This window comes from Panthera onca, chromosome B3 (assembly GCF_046562875.1).
Source record: "Panthera onca isolate mPanOnc1 chromosome B3, mPanOnc1 haplotype 2, whole genome shotgun sequence".
In the NCBI taxonomy this organism is placed as follows: domain Eukaryota; kingdom Metazoa; phylum Chordata; class Mammalia; order Carnivora; family Felidae; genus Panthera; species Panthera onca.
In genome coordinates this window covers 642,759-668,163 of record NC_138344.1, presented here as the reverse complement: position 1 = coordinate 668,163, position 25,405 = coordinate 642,759, and the positions used below count along the sequence as shown (strand labels likewise).

The following is a 25,405-nucleotide window of genomic DNA, read 5'->3' as shown; positions in this document are numbered from 1 at the left end:
CAAGCTACAGTAACCGCACCCGTGGCTTTGCCACAAGATAAACTGGCTGTTTTCATGTCACACTGTAGTTCTTGTATATATCTCTAAGCTATCATTTACATCCAGCATTATTTTGAAATCGCTGTACTTACCAGACCTGCTGCTAGAGCGTTAGATTAGAAATGAAGCATGTACATTACCATGGCATATTTTAGGATATTTCGGTAACTGTACTTCAATATAATTGTTTTCCTTTATCGTCCTATGTGGTTTTGTTTCATACATTTAAAATCACTCTGAAAAGAGCTCATTGACCTCACTAGCCTGCCGCAGGGTGGGAGGGAGCCCTTGGCACGAAACAGTCCACCCACACACATGCTGAATTATCAGTGGTATTCGCGTGTGTTCATGACATTTGCTTTCTGAGGAACCCGAGCCTTTTTGAATGTCTGGCATCCTGGATTTGTCAGATTGTTCACTCACGGTGTTCCTTAACTCACTTCTCCTTATGTTTTTGATAAGCTTGAAGTTAGGTCTAAAGCCTTGATCACACCTAAGTTGAGGGTCTCGGAAAAGAATATCTTAGAGGCGATGCTGTGCACTTCTCAGCGTTGTCACATCAAGACACACGTGATGTCTAGCTGTCTCATCAGTGATGTTCAATTTGATCACTGGGCTAAGGAGGTTAAGACAAGTTTGTTTTCACATAATAAAATAGCATTTAAATGTACGAAGATTTAAAAACATGTACAAAAGTAGAGGGGATAGCACAATGAACCAGGGTGTAGCCACCACTCAGCCCCTGCAGGTATTGACGTGGCCCATCTTGTTCCGGTGGTGGTACGAGCATTCCTCCCTCCACCAAAATCCACAACACGAATCCCAGGTATCACATCTATCTCAACCATAAACAAGTTAGTATGTGTCTCTAAAAGATGAGTGCTCTCTTTAAACACAATACCGTTATTAAGTTAAAAATAAGTAAGTTCTGGGGCGCCTGGAGGGCTCGGTGGGTCAGGCATCTGACTCTCGATTTTGGCTCAGGTCATGATCTCATGGTTCATGAGTTTGAGCCCCACATCCGGCTCTGTGCTGACAGCATGAAGCCTTCTTGGGATCCTCTCTCTCTCTCTCTCTCTCTCTCTCTCTCTCTCTGCCCCTACCCCTGCTCTCTCTCAAAAATAAATAACAAAACATTTAAATGAATGAATGAATGAATGAAAAACAACTTCCAGGGTGCCTGGATGGCTCAGTTGGTCAGGCATCTGACTCTTGATTTTGGCTCAGGTCATGATCCTGGGGTCCTGGGATCGAGCCCCATATCAGGCTCCATGCTCAGTGTGGAACCTGCTTAGGATTCTCTCTGTCTGCCCCCCTCCACCACTTGCACTCCATCTCTCTCTAAAATAAAAGTTATAAATAAATAAGTAAATAAATAACTTCTTCATATCTTCAAGTACACGGTCAACGTTCAGATTCTCCAGATGGTGTCATACATGTTTTTATAATTGATGGGTTCAAATCAGGATCCCAACACGGTTCACACATTTCTTTGCATCTCATTTGATTGAGTTATCTCTTTTTCTTGTCCTTTACTTGTTAAGGAAACTGAACCACAGAGAATTAGCAAGCTTTCTTAAAATGAATCATTCATAGAATAATTGAATACAGGCTTCAAATATGAGTTCCATGAGAGACTCAAGCGTGTTTGATTTGATATATCTTTGAATACATCCTTTCAGTAAAACTAGTAATAAATCGTTAGTCAATCACCGGCCATCAAGAAGAAAATATACCTTGAGATCGAGGTCATTTTTAAATGTTAGTTCTCAAGGAGCTGTGACCCTAACGCCCTCGCCGGAGCTGAATGTAGGTCCACACCCAATCAAACCATTGCTTTTCCCAACACTTTTGAAATGAAATGAGATCAGATGAAATAAAATGAAACGGATGGCAATTACTTAATGCCAAGCATAAAAAATCTTTTTTTTAATCAAAATCACCTCCTAATAGAACACGGATTATATTAGTGTCCTGGGGCTACCATAACGGGTGCCACAGAGTGGCTTTAACAACAGACATTTGCTGTCTCACAGTCCGGAGCCCAGAGGTCTGAGATCCAGGTGCTGGTTCCTCCCGAGGCGGGTAGGGGGAGCCTGCTTTTCGACTCTCTGTAGCTCTGGTGGTTTACCAGGAACGCTGGCGCCATTCAGGCTGCAGAAAGGGCAGCTCTGATCACCATGTGTCTTCACGCGGCCCTTCCCCCTTGTGTCCAAATGTGCATTTCTGGGTGTGCGTCTGTGTCCACATTCCCCCTTTTCATAAAGACACCAGTTATGCGGGGGTAAGAGCCCATTCGACTCCGGTACATCCTCATTTTGACTAATTACATCTACAAAAACCCTATTTCCGAATAAGGCCACGTTCTGGGGTACAAGGGTCAGGGCCTCAACACACGCGTGTTAGGGGAACACAATTCGCCCCGTAACACTGTTCGAACAATGTTCGGTTTCAAATGGATGCATGATGGGGGCACCTGGGGGGCTTAGTTGGTTAAGCAACTGACTTCAGCTCAGGTCATGACCTCACGGTTCATGGGTTTGAGCCCCTGTATTGGGCTCTGTGCCCACTGCTCAGAGCCCGGAGCCTGCTTCGGTTTCTGTGTCTTCCCCTCTCTCTTTGACCCTCCCCTGCTCACACTCTGTCTCTCTCTTTCTCTTTCTCTCTCAAAAATAGATAAAACATTAAAAAAATTTTTTAAACAGATGCATGATGAAGACTTCTGGGGAAAAGAGTGCACTTAGCATAATGAACACTGAGTAGTGTACAGAATTATTGAATCACCGTATTGAACACCTGATACTGACATAACACTATGTTAACCACACCGGAACTAAAAATTAAAAATCACCAATCAATAGATGTGTGCCACTTCATTGACTTCTTGTCAATTCACCAGTTCGCCTTTTCTCCAACAAGGTTTTTGCCTTTTGAAAAATTCTATGTCACCTCCCATCACCTAGAGATTTTTTTAAGTGCTGTAATGATAGAGGTATTTAGGGATCTTCATTTCTGATGCTGAAATTTTCTGTGCCTTCCTTCCAAAGTCTGAAATTGTATCCCGAATTGATAAGAGCATCTGGTAGCTGTGGAGAATGTTTGGGAATTGCTGCGAACCATGGAAAGGATTTAAATCCTAAGGAAAACATTTGCAGCTGTCAACATAAAGGCCAAGTTTTGCCCTCTAAGAAATTGGGTTCTTTTAGGAAAACCTATGCAGGGAAAGAAAAAAAAAAGTCTTTGTCACTTTTGAGATACGTTTTCAGACTCCCAAATGGGGGACGGAAAAATACTCTATTTGAATCGCTAACTTAGGGGGGAAAAGGTGAAAACAGTCCTAACTGGTGTGTTGACAGCGAGTAACTGATCACTGAAGCGGCCCCAGAGCCCTTCCCACACGCAAAAAGCAAGTTGATTCACTCTAAGGGATTTAAGAACAGGAAATTAATATGCATAAAAAATCCCGTGAGTCACAGCTGGTCTCCAAACTAATCGATACCACACAGCATTCCATTAAATACTAATTAATGAAATATTAATCAAGGCCCACACATCTCAAACGTATTGGCAGAACGCCACCGTTTCATTACCGTTGGAGTCTTCTCGACCCTCGCAGTCGAGTCCCCGGCCTTCGCAGGGGGCGGTCAGCACCTGTGTCTCTCCGCATCAGGTAACCTTCACCTGTGCACTCAGAAGATGAAAACAGTAAGCTCCGAGTCGGCGGCCGAACGGGTGAAGGCAAGAGCTGGGGGACAGGGTTGGGGAAGGGAGATGGGGCCCGTCGGGAAAGCAAAACCACAGCCGCCCAACGTGGGGCTCGAACCCACGACCCTGGGATTAAGAGTCCCATGCTCTACCGACTGAGCTAGCCGGGCAGGCGGAAGCAGGGCCTTTTCCGAGGCTCTTCAAAGGTATAAGGTTATTTTAACCTCGCGCACGACTTCTCTTTTCTTTTTTTCTCACACTTTCGGGGGTAAAGTTTTTCATTACTGTCACCACTGCAGTTCGTTTCTGATTCTGCGCACGCAAACTTTTATTGCCTAATAAAACGTGGAAACGGCCCTCTAGCGGTCGGCGGTGACTTGGCCACGCCGGCGACCCCCGCTCGGGCCTGGACACCCGAGCGCATGTGGGGGCGGGGCCGCGGAGGTGCCGGAGACCCCGGGGCACCGCTCGTCCCCGACGCACCGCTCGTCCCCGACGCAGGGGACCTACGAGGTGCCGGACGCGCACACAGCAGGCTCGCCGGGGAATGGCCCGAAAACCCTGCGGAAAAGCTCAGAGCCCGAGGCACGGAAGTAGAGGTAGCTGGCCTCTCGCGACCCCCTGTGCGTTTGAGGTTTCTGGAATTTTTCCGAGGTTTTATGGGATTTTTCAGCAAAGCCATGCCACACTGTTCACACAATAGAAGGTTATGGAAAAGCCAACGCAGTCTCCGAAATTAATTGAAAATACCACGCAGCGTTTGCTCCCACGCAGATCTAAAAGGCGAAGACCTCTTCCCTATAGACTGGCAACACCTCAGTGTGGGAAGGGACACTACTTCAAGCTTCGTCCCCACTAAAACTGAAAAATGAAAGACTTATTTTGCGTCCCCAGCGGGCACTGTAGTTCCCAGTCACCAACTAGTCCCAGTGGATGAGGGAGTGCTCTGCTTTGTAGGGAGAAAAACCGCACAAACGTGTAGGATTAGAAAAAGCATCCTTTTCAAACCCTTACAAACAAGGATTATCAAATTGTAGCTAAACCACTATGTTAACAGTTGGTGGGGACCTGAAGAGTCACACAGGGGCCCACATGAAGAGGCAGAAGGGCCATACTGATCAGATGCACTAGATGATCCTAGACCGGACACTGTTCCGGATACACCAGCTATTGAAGAGATCTGGGGATCCCCTGAGGAAATCCGATGTAATCTGAATATTAGATGAGATGAACATTTACTGTAATGGAAAGGTGGGGTGGCTGACTTACTGTAATAGAAAAGGAGAAAAACCTGATTGCAGATAAAATGTAATCTCTCGTTTCAGTAAAAAGAAGGCCATATATTAAGGTATTAATGGTGACCCTTGGGGAATAGGAATTCTCAGTCTTTTTGAATTTTTTTTTAATTTTTTTTTTAATTTATTTTTGATACAGAGAGAGATAGAGCATGAACAGGGGAGGGTCAGAGAGAGAGGGAGACACAGAATCTGAAGCAGGCTCCAGGCTCTGAGCTGTCAGCACAGAGCCCGATGCGGGGCTCAAACTCACGGACCATGAGATCATGACCTGAGCTGAAGTCGGACGCTCAACCGACTGAGCCACCCAGGCACCCCTCTTTTTGAATTTTTGCTTGCCTTTATTCTCTAGCTTCCTAAAATGCATATATAAACTTGTGTGATCATAAAAAGGTTATTTTTTTAAACAATAGATGAGAAAGAAAAAAAGTAAAGCAGAAGTAAGACTTTAAAATGGGACCCTCCCAGGGGTGCCTGGGTGGCTCAGTCGGTTGAGCATCCAATTCCGGCTCAGGTCATGATCCATGTCTGTGGGTTCGAGCCCCACGTCAGGCTCTGCGCTAATGGCTCGGAACCTGCAGCCTGCTTCAGATTCTTTGTCTCCCTTTCTCTCTGCCCCTCCCCTGCCTGTGTGCACGTGCTCTCTCTCAAAAACAAAGAAATAAGCATTTAAGAAAAACCTGTTAAAAAATAAATGCAGTTCAGCGCCATTAATGCATTCCTACTTAGTACAACTATCCCCCACCCTCTGTCTCCAGAACGATTTCACCTTCCCAGACTGACACTCTGTCCTCATGAGACACTAGCCCCCCACCCGCCTCCCCAGCCCAGGGACCCACCATTCTACTCTGTCTATAAATACGATCTCTCTAGGTACCTTATATAAGTGACATTATACAATATTTGTCTTCTCGTGACTGGATTATTTCACTGAGCATATTGTCTTCACGGTTCATCCACGTTGTGGCAGGTGTCAGAACGGCCTTCCCTTTTAAGGCCGAATAGTATTCCGTTGCATGCGAAGGCCGCATTGTGTTTACCTCTTCATCTGCCCACGGACATGCGGGTTACTCCGCCTTCCGGCTGTTGTGAACGATGCTGCTCTGAGTGCTGGTGCACGAGGATCCGTTCCAGTCCCTGCTTTCAGTTCTTTCAGTTGTGTATCCAGAGATTGGATTTCTGGGTGGTACGGAAACTCTAAGTTCAATTTTTTGAGGAAGTTCTTTTGCGATTTTAACCTTCATGGGAGTCATTTCCCTAATGTAGGCCTCCTTTTCCTCAAGGGCAAACTATGATGGGGGGGTGACAGAGGGAGGGCTTAAGGAGGTCCCTAAGGAGCTCGCGAACTGGTGACCATCCACGCCCCTGGATAGAAGTGCTGGTGCCCTCTGTGGAACGTCACCGAGTGAGTGCAAGGAGAGAAGCTCTTCCCAGGAGGCACAGACTTGGTTTCCATTAGGTGCTGGGCCTGGGAGACCTGGGGGGAGGATGGAGGGAGGGAGGGAGGAAGGAGGAGGGAAGGAGGAGGGAGGGAGGGAGGACGGGTGGCCAAGGTTGCACGGGCTGGCAGCACGTCTGCGTCCCTCTGCCTCAGGCCACCTCAGCCCTGCATTCCCTGCCCCTCTGTCACAGAGAAGGGGGTGACGCCAAGGTCTAGGCCAGCCTGAAACGCAAAAACACCTGAAATTTCACTAAGGAAATTTCATTCAAAGGACCTGTACCGTCTTCCAGTGTCACCATGGAGACGGCAGAAAAGAGAGCCTCTCTGGTCGCCTTCCTTCTCCCCTCCGGGTACCAGCCGCCCCTAAACCAGACTCCTTGGTGATCTGGGGAGATCTCTTGAGCCGGCACCGCCTTTCGGGTACTTCCCCGAAAACTCTGCGGGCTGGTCCACCGCCTCGGGGTGAAGTCCGAAGTCTGAGCCCCATCAGCACACCTGCCTGGTCTTGCTGGGCCTGGCTTCACCTGGATGCCCGACGCCCCCGCCCTCACCCCTTGCCTGCTGCCCCAGCGCCACCGGTCTGGGAGGGGCAGAGCCATGCACCTGAAGGCTGCCTAGGGCCCTTGCCCTTGGCCGGGAGTCTCCTCCCCACTCTCCTTTCTCAGCTCCATCCTGGCAGAGCTCAGTCAGGAGGCCCCTTCCCCAGGAAGTCTTTACTGCTCCCCAGATGGTGAGCGGGTTCTTTGTACAGCCAGGCTCGACTACACTCCCTCTGACTCAACGATGTCCCTCTGCCAAGTGTGCGGAAAGCGGGCACTGGGGCGCTGGCCTGAGACCACCTACGTTCAAATGCCCACTGGGCCACCCATGCAGCCTAGCGGTTCGCAAAGCGCCTCCGGGGTGCCAGGCAGACGTGCGCGCTGGATGTGCAGGCCGCCTGCCCCCTGCTCCCCAGGGCGCTGAGCGCCCTCCTCGCGAGGGGGGGGAGTTCGGCTGGATGAGGTCCCTGTTTCCCACCCTCAGTGGGTGCCCCTTCAGTGAGGAGCACCACGCCACATGCCCTCCGCCGATGACGGCATTCGTATCAAGGAGGCAGGATTATAGACCATGCGGGCCCTGATGTAGGGGAGTAGCCCCGGGGCATCCCCGGGCATCCTGCGGGTGGGGACCAGGTGTCCTGGAGGTCCAAGCCGGCTGGGCGGCTGCAGGGAAGCAGAGGGGTGATCACAAGTACCGCTGAGGATGTAGAGATAGGGGAACCCCCTACACGTGCTGGGGCAACATAGCAACGCCGCTGGAAAACGGTCTGCCGAGTCCTCGGAAGGTTCTGCACAGTCACTGTCCGACCCAGTAGTTCAGCTCCTACGTAGGTGCCGGGAGAAACGAAAACGCGTCCACACAAAGAGTGGTACCCAGTGTCCACAGCAGGGCTGTTCATGAGAGCCGGAAAGTGGAAACCAGCCACGTGTCTACCACCTGGGGGTGAACGAGTAAGACGTGGCACATCCAGATGCCCAAGGTCTCTGGCCATGAAAGGGGTGAAGTGCTCGCACAGGCTGCGTGTAGATGTTCCCGGAAAGCCTTATGCTAAGTGACACAAGCCAGTCAGAAGAGACCACAGCGTAGGATCGCGTCTGCACCGATTGTCTAGAATCCACGCGTCCTCAGAGGGAGGAGACTGACGGCCGCCTCCCACAGTGATAGTTCTACAGCCACACGCTGAAACCCACTGAATCACACAGTTTCAAAAGTGAGTTTTAGGGCGCCTGGGTGGCTCAGCAGAAGCGTCAGACTTCGGCTCAGGTCATGATCTCACCGCTCATGGGTTCGAGCCCCGTGTCGGGCTCCGTGCTGGCAGCTCGTAGCCTGGAGCCTGCTTCTGCTTCTGTGTCCCCCTCTCTCTCTGTCCCTCCCCTGCTCGAATTCTGTCTCTCTCTCTCTCTCAAAAGTAAGTAAACATTTAAAAAAATTTAAAAATGGGTTTTATACTATGTAAAGTATATCTCAATAAACTATTGTTTTAAAAAAGAAGGAAAAAATGCCAAAACAGGATAAGAGTTTAGACATACTCTAAATATTTAAGTTGCCAGATAAACGTTTACTTTTTTGCATCTTGTCCGTGTGTTTAATGACAGGATATACAACTTCATTTGGAGAAAAGGTCAAATGTCTAAAGTCTAAGAAAACCCCGGGGGAGGTGAGGTCTGGAGCAGGGGCTGCGGCCCTCAACTTGCTTTTGTGACGTCAGGCAAGTCTGTCTCCCACTCTGCGCCCCATATTGTTCATCTACATAACAAGGACACCCACACAAGGGTCCAGCAGGCCCTGTGCCTCCTCTTTGACCTTCTCTGAGACTAGCTGGCAGAATTCTGGAAGGGCTCCCACGCCTTCCCACCCAGGCCCCACAGGGCATCTCTGCAGGTTGAGGACAGAAAGGAAACTGTGAGCCCCTTGTGCTCACAATGCTGCCATTGTGCCCCGAAGAGCCTCTTTGTTCTTTTCAGTTCAGTCTCCAGCCTCAGACCGAGGTCCACTCTGCAGCCCTGGGAGGGGTGGGCCGCGCCCAGAGAAGCTGTGGGCAGGGGCCGAGAGCATTCGCCGAGCACTTCACAGCAGTAGCTGTCGTTTGTGGGGTCCCCGCCCTGTGAAGCACCCCCATGAGCTAACAGCACCTTCAGGGGGGCCAGGGAGGGGCTCTGTCGGTTAAGCGTCGGACTCTTGATTTTGGCTCAGGTCATGATGTCACAGTTTGTGAGTTTGAGCCCTGCATTGGGCTCTGTGCTGACCATGAAGAGCCTGCTTAGGATTCTCTCTCTCTCTCTCTCTCTCTCAGCCCCTTCCCCACTTGTGCTGTCTCTGTCTCTCTCAAAAAAAGAAAGAAAGAAAGAAAGAAAGAAAGAAAGAAAGAAAGAAAGACGAAGATCCAAAACTCTAAAGAAAAAAATTTAAGAAATAAATAAAAACTCGTCCGAGACCACACAGCTAACAGGTTGCAGGGCTGGGCTTCACACACTTGTGCTGCGAGCTGGTGCCCGGGCACCTTCAAGGCCTCCTGCTGGGCATCCCATGATCATTTGCTCTGCACCCCCCTTCTCACTTTCCACAACTCAGGCTCTTTTCCTGAGCACTCTGTGTATGTGAGCTCTTTCAAGACTCCTAGCAATCCTGGGAGCAAAGTGTTGTCATTACCATCATAAGGATCAGGAAACTGAGGCACAGAGAGGTTAAGTAACTTGCTCAAGGTCACACGGCTAATGAACAATAGAGCCGAAACACGGAGGAGGCCGGCTAGCCCCAGCACCTTGCTTCGGCCGTTGTGCCACAGTCAGCTAATAAGTTCTTAAATCTGACCTTTCACTTTCTGGAGCTCATGAAGTGTTTCTTGCTGGGCTGAAAGGGATTTAAGTATGCTTGAACTGGCTCCGGTGTCCGGGCCTGCCGCTGACTGGACCACGGGGCTGGGCAGAGGACGGGCAAGGGACGCCTGTGAGTCTGGAGCCAAAGAGCCACTGCCGGCCATGTGGCACCAGCAGTTCCTCTACTGTTTAAAAAGGACCCAGAAACCTGGATTTTAACTAAAAACTCCTAATTTTTACAACATTTTTAAAGTTGATTTACTTTGAAAGGCAGAAAGGGAGGGGCAGAGAGAGAGGGAGACAGAATCCCAAGCAAGCTCTGCACTGTCAGCACAGAGCCTGATGTGGGGCTCGAACTCACAAACCGTGAGATCATGACCTGAGCCGAAATCAAGAGTCAGACGCTTAACCGACTGAGCCGCCAGATGCCCCTAAAAACTCCTGATTTTTAAATCTCACCAACCAAATATTTTTTAATGCTGGCACTACGCCAGCTGAACATACCTGCCCATGGGCGGCACGTAACATGCAGGTGGCTGGTCTTCACCCTCTGCAGGGTGACCTCCACCCTCTGCACCCCCCCACCCCCCGCCCAGGACTCGTTCGTTCGGCTGTAGAGTCAGGCCTCCTGCCCTCCTGCCATCTCAGGCACGGCGGGGATCAGCTGAGGTCTCAGGGTCCTGCCACCAAGCGTGAGAGCAGGTGCCCCGCGCTTCTCCACCAGAGAATACCCTCTGGACCCAGCCCCTGGCTGGAACCTCCTGCCCGGTAGCTGGGGGTGGGGGGTGGGGGTCCTCCGGGGATTAGCAACTGATCCCGGCTCAGAGCAGGTGCAGGGCTCAGTGTAAGCACGTCTTCCCTGGCTGCCCTGGGTCCTGAGGCCGTGGATGCCTGATGAACCCTGATGTTCTGGAGGGTAGGCAGCTGGCACATGTGGACCTTTGACCTCTGAGACCCCTTGGTTTATTTGGAAGCCAATTCACTTCATGGACTCTGAGAGCTGGAAGTCACACAATTGCTCGTTTTACAAAGGAGGAAACAGGTCCCCACTGGGCCATTTTATAATCTCAGACTTGAACAGATACTGGTACGCTAATGTCCCCAGCAGGTGATTCACAATAGCCTAAAGGTGGAAGCAACTGAATTGCCTACCAACAGGTCAATGGATAAACAATCCATGTACGCATTCGACGGAGTATGAGTCATAGAAAGGCATGAAACTGTGATATATTCTACAACCCTGGTGGGCCTTAAAAAACTGTGATCGGTGAAATGAGCCAGACACAGAAGGATGGATGGCGTAAATACTGCATGATTTCACTTACGTGAGGTGCTTAGAACCGTCAGATGCACAGAGATGGCATGTAGAACGGTCACAGAGGTGACCGGGGGCCAGGGGAAGGGAGAGGTATCGCTTACTGAGGACGGAATTTCCGGGCCAGACAGTTCTGATAGTCACGCGCCCGCCGATGTGTTTCCGTCACCCAGTCATGCTCTGACCCACGGTTTAGGTGGTAACTGCCATACTCTGCGTTTTCTGGAGCAGCACAAAGAGTCAGTACACCTCTTATCGGAGCCCCCTCCCCACTGCCTCCAACATCGTGTCAACCCTGCAGGCGCTTCAGGACCCGGGCGAGTTGAGGACGGCAGCATGCGGGCTCCTGGCTCCGCATAAAGCACCTGGGATGAAGCCGGAATCTTGGGGAAGGGGACCCCAAGCGCCCTCCTCACCCACCAGCGCCCTCCTTCATCCCCTCCGACTGTCCCCCCATCCCTCTCCCCTCTGGGGGCCAGCGCTGTGTTCTCTAGAGTCAAATGTCTGTTTCTTGGCTCGTCTCTCTTTTTCCCCTTTGTCCATTTGTTTTCTTTCCTAAATTCGACTGACGAGTTAGATCATAAGGTATTTGTCTTTCCCTGACAGATTTATCTCACTTAGCATTATATACTCTAGCTCCATCCATGGCATTGTAAATGGCAAGATTTCCTTCTTTTTGATGGATGATACGATTCCATCGTATACATACACCACATCTTTATCCATCCATCGGTGGGTGGACACTTGGGCTCTTTCCATAATTTGGTTATTGTCGATAGTGCTGCTGTAAACACCGGGGTGCATGTGACCCATCGAATCTGTATTTCTGTGTTCTTTGAGTAAATACCTAGTAGCACAGTTGCTGGATTGTAGGGTAGTTCTACTTTTAACGTTCTTTTCATTCAGAATTGTGTCATGTGTATTTACTTTGAGAGAGACAAAGAGAGAGTGCGCATGAGTGGGGGAGGGGCAGAGAGAGAGGGAGAGGGACAGAATCCCAAGCAGGCTCCTCGGTGTCGGTGCAGAGCCCAACTTGGGTCTCGATCCCACGAACTGTGAGATCATGCCCTGAGCCTAAATCAAGAGTCTCATGCTTCACCAGCTGGGCCACCCAGGCGCCCCTATTCTTAACTCTTTGAGGAACCTCCATACTGTTGCCAAAGTGGCTGCACTAGTTTGCGTTCCCACCAGCAGTGCACGAGGGTTCCTTTTTCTCCCCAAACAGCCAGAGCAATCTTGAAAAAGATAGTGGTGGATGTTCAACAGCAGAGTTGAATTTTGGATCGGCAGGGGCCAGGAGATCATAAATCACAAATTTCCATCCCTAGGGAGTCCCCGAGTCTTCACCGAACCCGTGCTGACTTTCCCGAACCCTGGAGGAAGGCGTAGCCAGGCCTGGGAGCCATCAGGAATCAGAGATAACAGCAGAGATAACAGACCTCACCTCTCGATGAGTGGAACTATGTGCCAGGCTGGTGTTTCTCCTTTACTTCCCGGAGCAACTCAACGAAGCAGAGATAAACTAAACATCTCCCCCTCCGAAGACGGGGAAACGGAGGCTCAGGGAGGTGTGGGCTTGGTGAGTAACACAGAGGTGTCGAATGACAATGTGGTACACGGGAAACTAATATAACATCGTATGCTAACTACACCGGAATTAAAATTTTAGGAAAAATAATTATTTTTTGAAAAGGTGTGAGGATTTGCTCAAGGTGACACAGAGAGTTAGGGAGAGGGCCGTCTGGGTCTCCTTAACCTGCAAAGTAACAGAGACATGCCAGCGCATTGCTACATAGGGTCTTTCAAAATAGCTGCTCTGTGGATCCTGGTATTTATCAAAGGGAATGTTTATGGAGATCAAAGCCAACGTCTCCAAGGGAGCTTTTAAACTGTCTCTTACACACGAGAGTGAATCAGTCGGAGACTGGCTGAGCTAGAGTCCTGGGGGGATTGTGTGCCCGGCAAGGCAGGGTCAGGGCAGTGTTAGAGCCCCGGCCCGCCCCACTGCCAGGCCCGGCCAGGAGGGGCCAGGTGACGGGCAGGGCCTCGGCTATCTCTGCCCTCTGAACTTGTCTGGGAGACCTTAAGACAGGCAAGAGAGAAACCGTGACCCATGCGCCAGCGTGACCCCCATCCAGGCTTGTCCAGGCGGGGCACGGGGCGGCCCAGGTGCCAGGAAACCGGGCCCAGGCAAACCTGACGGCTGCTCACCTCGAGTCAGGGCTGGCCTGCCTTCCTCCTGGGGCCTTTCAGACAGAGGGAGGCGGGCCGTGACATGGGTTCCCTGTGTGACCTTGGCAGTGGCCTCGCCTCCCTGGACCTCAGTTTCCCCATCTCTAAAGCAGGGGCTTGGCCCAAAGCTCCCAGGCTGCCTCTGGTTTCTCCATCCCTCCGTTAACGCATCTGTGTCTTGCTGATCAAACTAAAGGCAGCTTCAGGTCTCCACACGGCCACCTCCCTTGGGGCGTCACTGAGAAACCAACTAGGATAACCCAAGGTGGCAGCTGGGTCCCTGCCCTGCAGGAGGGATCCCCCACCCCCACATTCGTCAAGAGTGTCAGTTACCAGTGATTATTCATCCTAACCACAAGTGGAGCCCACCCCTACCCTGCCCCCATACCCCACCCCCATCCAGCCCCGCCCCACCCCTCCACCTCTCCCCCACGCACACCCCCACCCCCACCCCTGCAGGGTCTGTGCAGGGGTCTGAGGGTTCATGAGTTCATGCTCCATGTCAGGCTCTGTGTGGACAGTGCAGAGCCTGCTTGGAATTCTCTCTCTACCCCTCCCTCCCTCTCCATCTCTCTCCCTCTCCCTTGCCCAATATAAAGAAATAAACTTAAAAAAAATAAAAAGTATTCCCGGAACACTTGGCAGGAAAAGTATATTCTGCCTGTTGGGTACAGGGTTTCATACTTATTCCTTTGACCAAACTTGTTAATTGCGTTGTTGAGATTTTCTGCACCCTGATTTTTAATCTGTTGAACTATCCATTACTGAGAGGCGTGTTAAAAATCTGCGGCCACGATCATGGATTTGTCCATTTCTCCTTTATAATTATCCCGGTTTTTGCATCCTATAGCTTGAAGCTCTTCCATTTTGTGAACATAAGCTGAACATTTTCAAGGATCTTGCTGGAGAATTGTCATCTCATACTGTTACGCGCTGGCCTTGTCTACCCGGCATAACGCCTTTATGCCCTGGGCCGCCTGCTTCCGCATCAGCACGGCCCCACCGTTCCCATTTGCCTGGGTTCAGATCAGCCGGCTTGTGCCCTTGTGTTTGGGTGTGTCTGTGTAAACACAACAAAGCCGTGGGCTCGTTTTTTCAAATCCAGCGGGACACTCTCTGGGCATCGTAGCGTGCGTGTGCGTGTGCGCGTGCGCGCACGTCCTTGTCCAGGGGCGGCACGAGCCTGGCGCACAGCCAGCCTGCAGGAAACGTCTGCGGGATGAGACTTGATCGCCACGAGGAGAAGGAAGACACACGCTAGCAGGTGGATCGCACGCGGAGGCCGTGTCCTGCGGGGAACCAGGTCTCGCTTACACGCGAGGGGGTGGAGGCCCAGCGAGGTCACGTGACCGGCTCAGGGCTCAGTCAGCCCGGAAGTGCGGCCTGACCCCTGCGTACCCGCTTCCCCCCGGGCGCCAGTTCCCGGAGCCTCCTTGTTAGACCTCGTGCGTGGGCTGCGGCCCCTTCTTGGAAGCTGTCCGGCCTCGGGGCGGCAGGGAAGGACGGCCTGGGGGCTGCCGACTTTAGCTAGGGGGCCTGCCCGCAGGATAGCAGTGTCGGGTCCCCAGCGCTGGCCGCCCTAACACATGAGCCCGAGGGGGCGGCTTAGAACAACGGGATTCCGGGGCTCCGTGGTCTCGGGTCTGGAGCCACAAGGCCGTGCTCCCCTGGGAAGCGCCTCCCGACGCCTCCGCGCCCAGGGTGCCTGCTGGCCTTGGCTGATCTCGGGCCTGTTTGCGTCTTCATAGCCATCATGGGCCCTGTCTTCACTCGGCCGTGTTGCGAGGACGCCAGCGCTGGATTCAGGGCCAAGCCCAGCCTTAATCCAATCAACCTGTAGGGTTGGAACAGGGACCCTGTTTCCAAATCAGGCCACATCCCCAGGGCCTGGGGTCGCATTCAGCCACCCCTGCCCCACAGGACGGCCTCTTCCGTCCTGGACGCTGGCGCCTCCCTCACCCCCTCGCTCCCAGGCCCCGCCCTCTGGGTCTGCTGGCTCCTTCCTGCCAGCACCTGGGGAACCACCACCCGGCATCCAGCGCTCACCCGCCAGGGGCCACTTGGCAAGAGCTGTGTACCTGGGCACCCTCCCACCTTTTCCTCCAGAATCTGGCCCTCCCTGTCCAGCTCTCCAGGATTTCCCAGGATGTGGGCATTCAGCCAGGGGTAGCCTCATAGAGGTCCATGCTCAGACCCAGCTCCCAGTATCTGGAAGTCCCTGCGTTTGCCTGAGGCCACCCCCCTGCACCCACACCCCCCACCCCCACCCCGGGCAGCCCTCACATCTGTGAGGGCCTCCAGCTCTTCCTAAGACAAAGCGGCTGTGGCAGGTAAGGGGCCCTGAGCCACCCCCACATTCCCCCGCGTCATTTGTCTCCATTAACCCAGTCTCACGACTCGGATTAGAGGCCCCGACGGCTGGTGGGCCCGGACGGTGTGACACTGCCCTCCGGCAGCCACAGGGTGCTCCTCTGTGGAGTGAGCACGGTGTGATTTGGGTCCCGAGGGTGCTGACAACACAGAGGAGGGAGCTTCCTGGGCTGCGTGAAGCGGGGGCCCGGACGAGGCCCCCGCCAGCTGGCCTGGCCCCACCGCAGCCTGCATTTCAGGAGCTGTCTCTGGAACTTGGGGAGGGGGTCCAGGGAACCCTGCTCGGGCGAAGAGAAGGGTGAAGGGGACCAGAGACCACGTGATGTGCAGGCGGCCAGGACAGTGAGGACGCACGCAGCTGTGTTCGTTCATCTAGCAGACACTTACTGAGGGCCCACTGTGTAAGCCATACGAGTGACCACCGAACACAGGTATTTACAGTTTATAATCACGGAGAAGAAAGAAAACCGTACTTAGCATGCAGTGTGCCATCCTCCGAGGGCAGAGCAGTGCGTGGAGGGCCACGACAGGCCTGGTCCTTGTCCCCCAAGGCAGGCCAGAGGCGCTGCAGGGGGGCTGGCCGGCAGTACGGACCACCAAGAGCCAACACGGAGGCGGAGGCAGGGCTCAGGACACACGCGGGGGGTCCCAGAAGCTTCTGCAGGGCGTAGGCTGGCATTGTGGCAGGGTCTAGAACACTTGTGGCGGGGGTCCCAGCATCCGGAAGCCTCCGTGCAGGTGATGGGAGAGGGCTCCGCTGCCCCCCACCACCATCCTGAGGGGGGAAAGACAAGGTGCCAGCGTCTGGGGGACCCCCAGACCAGCTGGGCTGTGCGGCTGGGGGTCAGGGGTGCAGGGAAGCGTGGCGGGGGTTCGGCAGAGGCCGCAGGGCAGTGGGCCACCTGTGCAAGCCGGAGGGCCTCTTCCAGCCACCCCTTCTCCCCGTCAACAGAGTTGACGGCCTTACACCTTCACCTCCTTGGAGGGGCTCCGGGAGCTTGAGGGCCCCCTCAGCCTCTCCCCTGTACGCCACTGGGGGACGTGCACACACCAGGATGAAGGACAGCATCAGATGCACCCGTGGCCACTCAGGCCACCACCCCCTGCCCAACCCCCCCCCCCCCCCCACTGTAGCACCTGACACCCGCTCAGCCTGGCCCCCATTCCCTCAGACCTGTCGCCTCCTCCGCACCTCTGTGTCTAGGACATAAGTTCTCACCAATCTGTCCTCTCCGAGCATTTAACCGCCTCCTTCGTACGTGTGCGGTCACTGCCAGCTCACTGCTCTTCCTGCCCCACAGGCCTCGAGTTTGCTCCTTCCTTCGGGAATCTCTCGTGGGCTGCGCTTCTGCGCCCTCTCATCTGCGTCCACTGGCCATTCCCTTCTCAGAGTGCGCCGTCCCCTCCGCCCCAGATGCGGGCCCCTGCCGCTGCGCCCTTGACCGGTGACTGTCTTTCTGGACCACACCAGGGGCCCATTTCCACATGCAAGGCCGTTCCCAGAGAAGCCTCCTGAGTGCCGGCTCAGAGCTGGGCTCAGGCCGTGATTGCCAGTACCTCCTTGAGACCCACAGCCCGTTTCTGGGCGAGCAACCTCACCTCCTATGACAAGAGCCAGTAAAAGTCGCCCTGGGCTCCATAAAGGAAACAGTTCACAAGAACTGGGAGTCAAGTGAACTGTGATAATGTATAGGATCTCTGTTTTGTTTTTTTAATGCTTATTTGAGAGAGAGAGAGAGAGAGAGAGAGAGAGAGAGTGAGCTCAGGGGAAGGCAGAGGGAGAGAGAGAATCCCAAGCAGGCTTCATGCCTTCAGCACAGAGCTGGATGCAGGGCTCGATCTCACGAACCACGAGATCATGACCTGAGCTGAAATCAAATGTCGGATGTTCACCGACAGAGCCTCTTGGGTGCCCCAGGATCTGTGCCTTGTGTCAAGAAATGACCCTAAAGATAGTTTGCATGTGAAGAGCAATTAGGAAAGAACACAGAGGGCATACAAATTAATCACTGACTTATTAACCCCTTCATTTCATGGAGTAAGAAACGGGCTCAGAGAGGGAATGTGACTTGGTCAGGGTCACACAGCAGCACAGAGCAGGGGCCTCTGACCAAGCTGACTCCAAATTGAATGTCTTTCCCTCCCACACCTTGGTCGGTATCCCAGTATGGTATTTATGGACTGGTGAGTGTAACTTCTTACGATATTCTTTAAACAGAATGATTGTAGAAATGACCATTGCCCTCAAGCTCTACGTCATAAGCTATTATTTCTGATTTAGAGCACTTGTGACTCCCAGTGTCACGTTCCCTTGGGAAAGCACCCTGTGTTCCACGTTAGCTCCCAGGGCGGGTCCCGTGGACACCTGGGGCCTGGGCTACAGGAAGACAGGTAGAAACCACAGTAGGGGGTGCCTTCCCCATCCTGCTGCTCCCACAAAACATTCCCCTGTACACAAGGGAGAAATGAGCTGCAAAGACCCACTTTTGAAATTAACACCAGGGTGCCTGGGTGGCTCAGTCAGCTGAGCGTCCAACTTCGGCTCAGGTCGTGACCTCATGGTCCATGAGTTTGAGCCCCACGTCGGGCTCTGTGCTGACAGCTCGGAGCCTGGAGCCTGCTTTTGACTCTGTGTCTCCCTCTCTCTCTGCCCCTCCCCCACTCGTGCTCTGTCTCTCCCTCAAAAATAAGTAATAAAAATTTTTTTTTTTTATAAAACTAACACCAAGTGAAACAATCACGGTTTGGTGCTACCAATGAACCATTGCGGTGCTTTACTTTCCAAACACGTATTGCTTTGTAAGTGGACAAGTTCTCCGAGACACTAAGATTGTCCCAAATCGTGGTGCTTTAAAGGAATGGGAGCATTCTGTCGGGCACCAGCTTGGGTAGGACACTTGGACATCTAGGCTAACCCAAGGCTGGTGGGCTCCTGGCCTGGACCCCGTGAGGAGGAATGGGTTTTTCTACGTTCAAGCATCAAGCCTTCCTCCATAGGAAGCACCAGGCATGAAATGTACGAACAGGTCTTTGCAAGGGTGCAAATCTAGAGCTCGGAGCTCTGACCCCTTCTTGTCGGGTGATGTGTACTGGGAATGCTTTACAGAGGCCCTGCGTCAGTATGAGAATCAGCTGCTGGCTACCAGAGAAGGGAGTTTGATTTACCTTTGGGGCCGGATGTGGGGAGCAGGGGCGCTGATCCCCCCACCTAAGGCCTACTCTAAGCAAATACTGAAGATACGCCCCCCCGTGGAGGCTAAAGGGCTTGCTGAAATCGTCCATTATCCTGCAACTCCACACCCCCATGTGATGCCTCACTCTGCATCTTTGGGACCATCTAGCATCTGCTGGGATACCTCCAAGGACAGGGAGCTCACTACCTGATGATTCTAAGGTGCTCAAAAATGGGAAAGGTCTGTCATAACTAGGGATCAAAATCTACTTCCCGAGAGTCCTCTCCCACAGGTCACAGTTGCACCCTCTGTGGCCACCCAGGCCACTGCTGCACCCCCACTGCTGCTCCCTCTCCGTTAGTCCACCTCAGCCCTTCTGCCTGCTGCCCCTTTTCCTGCAACAGCCAGTGCTTTGCTGAATTGGTGACGCAGATCAGTCAGAGCAGCCCAGGGTCCAGACAGGACATGTAGCAGGCAGGCCTCCTGGATGAGAGCTCAGAACCTCCAGCCATCAAAGCTTCTTATACGCATAAAGGGGTCACGTAAGTGGGGTACTGGAGTACATCCTTTAATAGGCAAGGAGTGGGAGTGGAGGACACTGTGCACAGACGCTGTGGCAGGAGACCCAAGTGTCAGGCCTGGTGGGGTTCTCGAGTCTTCTTGGATGACCGAGGACACCGAGGCGGGGCAGGAAGGGACTCATCACCCCTGGGTCACACAGGTTCTTGGGGAGCTCTCAGCCCTGAGTAAAATCCACGGCCCTCCTGGGAGACCTCAGAACACCGGCCCTGAAACTAGACACTGCTTCTTGACATCATCACTCCCTCTAAACGATACTCTGCCCCATCACTCTCAGTACTGACACTCTCTTAGTGAGACGGGCGTTTCGCGGGTTCAGGCCTGCTTGGAGGTGCGGCTGCTGGGGCCCGGGCAGAATTCGGGGCGCCGCAGACAGCAGGGCAGCGGGCTGAGGCAGCTGTTGGGAGTGGGCAGGGCACACGGAGCCGGGGAAGGGGTGGGGGTGGGGGGCTCCGCAGTCAGCTTGGTCAGCACCTCCGGGGCGTGGGGGCTCCACCGGGCAGCCGGCAGGGCCCGAGGGCCGGCAGCACACAGACCCGCGCAGGGGCGGCGGCAGCAGCAGCAGCAGGCGCCCACCGTGGCTCGCGGCAGCACGAAGGCCGTGAACTCCAGCAAACCGCGGAGGGCAGCCAGCGGGCCCGGCGTCAGGGAAGCACGGCGGACACAGGCGTCCGCCCCCCACGCTGGCCGCGTGGCCGGGAGCAGGCGACACGCGCGGGCAGCGCGCGGAAGAAACCGCGTCCGCCTCCCCTGGAGCGGAGCCCGAGAGGGCCACCTGCGGTCACGCACCCCGTGCACTGAGCAGACGGGCACCGTCCGCACCTGACACAGGGCAAGCCGTCTGCCGCGCCGGCCGCGCCACCTGCGGACCGTTCAGGCGGTGGTCCGCCGCCCCCCGAGGTGTCAGGGCGCAGCCAGCGTGCGGGAGCGCAGCCTGACGGCGGGGTCCCAGCCCGCCGCTCCCGCAGCAGGACCCGCCGCCGCACGTTCCGAGAGGCGATTGGCCGGCGGCAGCCAAGCCCGCCCCCAGAGCATCCAGAGCGTGTTTCTATTGGCCGCTCCTCAGAGACTCCTCGCGAGAGGCCTCGGGCGCGGGAACTGACACGTGCGTGCCCCTGCGTCCCTCCGCCTTCAGCCCAGCGCTTTCGAACACCCCTCTCCAGATAAAGGTGCTAACCCCGCACGGCAGCTCTGGGCACCCCCGGTCCCCAACCCCATTTTGGTCTGTTCACGCGCCCGGGACCTCGTCCCCAAGGCCAGCAGGCCTGCCGCACCTCGGCTGGACACTGAGAGGTGACTAAACCAGGGGCAGCCAGGGTAGGAGAACCGACGGTTGACTCGCGGGCGGCGCCCTGCTGAGCTTGCTCGGAGCAGGGGCCCAAAGCCGGGGAAAGCAGGCAAGGCTTCTCAGAGGAGGTGGCTGTGAGCTGATCACAATACTCCCTTGGCTTAGCGCACTCCAGTGGCTTCCTCTTGCAATTAGGATAAAATCTGGATTTCCTGCTTTGACCTACGAGGCTCACGACAGAGACCCTCAACCAGGGCTTAAATGAAAATCGATAAACGAATTCCACACCCCGGAAGTCTGGGGTAGAATCCGAGGCCTGGTATTTTTCAAGATGCCCCAAGCAATTCCAGTGTATGCCAGCGTCGACAATCTCTGTTCTGCCTGCCCACTTCCTAGGCCTTGTCTCCTGCCGCTCTGAAGCTGGCTCGCTTCGCTCCAGTGAAGGTCACACTAGCCTGACCTTCCTCGAACACATCCATCCCGGCCCTTCTTTGGGTTTTCCCGCCGCCCCTTCTCAGCACTCAGGCCTCAGCTCGAGAGCCACCTGCTCCGACGGAAAAGCCTTCCCTCAACCACCCCCTTCTTTATGTCCCAAGGTATGCAGTGCGCACCTTCAGCGCCCGGAGCACCTGGCCGAGCGCTAGCGGGGCAGCAGCGCACCCGGAGCGGAGCTGACAGGTAACCAGACGACGAGCTCATACGAGGGAGTGGGCGACAAACAAAACAGCCACGTAAGGCAGTGAGTGACCAGGCGGGAGGCTCCAGGAAGCTGGGATGGGCTGAAGAATGGGAGGGCCCCCAGGGGAGAAGCCCATAGTCCCCTTTGTGTCGCTGACCAGCTGTGTGTCCTGGGATTAACCGATTAACCTTGAACCTCTGGAAAGGAGGATAACTCCTTGCCAGGGTCATGGGAGAATTAGCAGAGCCACTGGGTAAATGCCTTACATTTGGCTGCTATGGGGCCTTGCTCCCCACCTCCATGCCGCCTCCCTCCTCCCTTCCCCCCTCCTCCTTTCCTCCCTCCTCCCTTCCTCCCTCCTCCCTCCCCTCTCCCCTCCTCCCTCCTCTCTCTCCTCCCCCCTCCTCCCTTCTACCTACTCTCCTTCCCTTCCTCCTCCTCCCTCCCCTTCTCCCTCCTCCTCCTTCTCTTTTCCCCTCCTCCCCCTCCTCCTCTCCTCCTCCCTTCCCCCTCCACCTCCTCCTCCTCTACCTGCTCTCCTTCCCCTCCTTCCTCTGTCCTCCCCCACCTCTCCCCCCTCCTCCTCCCCCTCCTCCTCCCCCTCTCTATTGTTCACAGGCTCTTCTCTGTGGTGGACAGTCCCCTACTGGCCCTAGTCTGGAGCTTCCACCCTCAAGAGCTCTTTCCTTCCTCCCTGCCTTCACCAGGAGCCCCTGCAAGGCTGCCACCAGGAGCCAGCAGGTGGTTTTCCTCATGTCTCTTGTCCCCCATCAGTCCCCACAGCCAGACCTCCTTCCAGGGCTCTGCCTCCCTTGCCTAGGAGAAGGAGAATAAGTGACAAATGGGATTCTCTGCCCAGTGGTCAGAAAAGGGAAAATTAACCCAATTACCCAACTCTAGTCTGGGCCAGTGCCTAGGGGAACTAGTAATCTGATAGAAAGTTTGCAGAATCAGACCATACTTTCACAGGGTTTCCTTCCAGGGGACCCCGGGGGCCTCGGGTCTTCTTCCTCTTGTGGGAGGTGTCGCTGCACGTTGGGGGACCTGGGTTCTAGTCTCTCCCCTGGCCACTAACTTGCTGTGTGATTTGGGGCAAGTGACTAGTCCTCTCCGGTCCCTGTTCTCTCCCCTGTAAAATGGGGAGGCCCCTTGTAGTCTCATACTCAGAGACAGGCTGGATCCCTTCTCCCCTTTGCGTTCGGAAGGCGAGTCAGATCACAGCAAGCCCCCGGCCGAAACCCTCCGTGACCTCCTGTCCCATTCAGAACGGACTCCTCACACCTCACCTGGCTACGAGGCCTGGTCTGACCTGGTGCCTGCTCTCCTCTTCTGATCTCGCCCTCTAACCCCACCCGCTCCGTGCTGAGACCCAGCTACACCAGCCTCTGCTTGGTTCCAGAGCACCAAACCTGTTCTTGCACTTGCCAGGCCCTCTGCTTGGGGTGCTGTACCCAGTTGGCGCCAAGACTGGCTCTTTCTTCTCCCGCAGGTCTCAGGTCACATGTTGCCTCCTCTGAGAAGTCCTCCCTGACCACTCACACTGCCTTTATCCCCAAGCCCCACCCCACCTCAGGTCACTCCCTCATCACCCTGGGATAAATAGATATATATATTTTTGGGAGAGGGCACAAGCAGAAAAAAGGGGCACAGAGAGAGAGAGAGAGAGAGAGACAGAGGGGTGTCTTCAGCAGGATCCATGCTCAGTGGGGAGCCTGGTGTGGGGCTCCATCCCGTGACCCTGGCATCATGACCTGAGCTGAAATCAAGAGTCAGGCACTCAACTGACTGAGTCACCCGGGCGCCCCCCGCCCCAAACCAAACTTCTAAATGAAACGCAACGTCCACACACATGCCCACGTGTCACAAGTATACAGACGATGGATTGTCACAGGCCAAACACACCCATGCAACCAGCACCGGCATCAAGAAGCAGAGCAGGACGGGGGGATCAGCAAAGGACCAGGGCATGAAAGCAAGAGGAAGCAGTTGCAGGGGGAGAGGGGTGCAGGCTGGGCGTACATTTCGTTTTCTTTCCTTTAAAATTTTTTTTTTTATTTTATTATTTTTTTTTTTTTTAAATTTTTTTTTTTTTTCAACGTTTTTTATTTATTTTTGGGACAGAGAGAGACAGAGCATGAACGGAGGAGGGGCAGAGAGAGAGGGAGACACAGAATCGGAAACAGGCTCCAGGCTCCGAGCCATCAGCCCAGAGCCTGACGCGGGGCTCGAACTCACAGACTGTGAGATCGTGACCTGGCTGAAGTCGGACGCTTAACCAACTGCGCCACCCAGGCGCCCCATCCTTTAAAATTTTTTTTAACGTGTATTTATTTTTGAGAGGGAAAGAGACGGAGCATGAGTGGGGGAGGGGAAGAGAGAGCGGGGGAGACGCAGAATTTGAAGCAGCTCCAGGCTCTGAGCTGTCAGCACCAAGCCCATCTCGGGGCTCAGACCATAAGCCATGAGACTCATGACCTGAGCCAAAGTCAGAGGCTTAACTGACTGAGCCACCCAGGCGCCCCAAATTTCTTTTCTAAAAACAGTCCCTTGAGGGGCGCCCGGGTGGCTCAGTCGGCTGAGCTTCCAATTTCGGCTCAGGTCACAATCTCACGGTTCGTGGGTTGGAGCCCCACGTCGGGCTCTGGGCTGACAGCTCCGAGCCTGGAGCCTGCTTCGGACTCTGTGTCTCCCTCTCTGCCCTTCCTCTGCTCGTGGCTCGTGTTCTGTCTCTCTCTCTCAAAAATGAAGAAACATTGAAAAAATAAAAAAAAAGTCTCTTGATTATTGTTACTGTAATGAAAAAATAGCGCTTCCGTAGATCGTTTTCCACAAGTGACGTGACCATTGGGATCATTCCCTGCAGAGCGGTTTCAGGTGGCCGGGTCACAGGGCATGGGGCCTTCTGGGTTCTTGCCCGGCAGCCCCTCCGGGTCCTCCTTGTCCTCCCAGGGCCCCTGTTCTGCTCTGCGGTGCTAGGAAGCTCTCGGTGACAAGGTCCCCAGAGGCTCTGGGGAGCCCGCAGGAGGTGCGGCTGGGGAGCAGGGGGCAGTAGGCCAAGGCCACGAACAGGACTAGCTCGGGGGCGCCTTCCAGCCGCATCCCCTCCTCCCACAGGGCGTGCGTGTGCGTGCGCGGGCGGTGTGCGTGCACTGGGGGCGGTGGGGTTTCCAGATTCTGTGACTGTAGCACCACTCGCCTCTTTACTCCGTGACCGTGAATTAGTTGGCTCTATGTGCAAATTCATCAGCAAAACCCCAAAACCTTTGCCAACGTGGCGGGTGAGACGTGCACCGCGTGCCAGGGTCTGCGTTCCTGTACTTTCGGGGAGGGCGAGCATTTCTCCGGTGTTGACGCGCCGCGCGGATTTTGTGTACACTCTGGGCTCTGTGGCCGGGAACGCGCGATGTGGGAGCCTGGCCCCGGGGCGCAGACACGGCCGCTTTCAAATCTGCTCCTCGGTTACCGTATGGCCCCGTGCCTGTGACTGAAGCTCCGTTTTTCTGGCCCGTGAATTGGAGAGTAACGCTCACCTCGTAGGGCTGCTCAAGGGTTAACTAGAACGTTCCTAGGAGCCTCTGTTAGTTCCGGAGTAAGAGCAGCAGCTGTGAGCAGGGCGGAGGGCCTGGGGGAGGTGCAGGGCCCATCAGGGTAGCTGGGGACTTGCTGTCCCCGCCGCCCAGAGCCTGCCGTACGCCCCTCCGATTCTGGGCAGCTCTCCGTGGTCTCTCCAGAACATTCGCCCACTTTTCAGAGGCGACAGCTCCCCCTTTGCACTCAGATTTGGGTTTATCTCTTTGATTGTGTTTCCTCCCGTCACAACAACGGGGACGGAGAGCGGGGACCTGAGCACTAGGTCAGAAACCACTTCCTCGGAACTCTGAAGGTGGCCTCCTTCCCTCTGGAGCCGCCGGACAGGATTCCGGTGCCATTTGG

General features: G+C 54.5%; 1 long non-coding RNA gene and 1 other non-coding gene across 2 annotated transcripts; one reads left to right on the top strand and one right to left on the bottom strand.

Annotated features, from left to right (window-relative positions):
- Positions 1–3,642: 3,642 nt before the first annotated feature.
- On the top strand, positions 3,643–12,829 carry LOC132668576 (uncharacterized). The gene is made up of 2 exons (XR_009605634.3): positions 3,643–3,744; positions 12,480–12,829. It is a non-coding gene; the product is annotated as an uncharacterized LOC132668576 (long non-coding RNA).
- Positions 3,842–3,914, bottom strand: TRNAK-CUU (transfer RNA lysine (anticodon CUU)). Its single transcript has one exon. It is a non-coding gene; the product is annotated as a tRNA-Lys (tRNA).
- Positions 12,830–25,405: the final 12,576 nt, after the last annotated feature.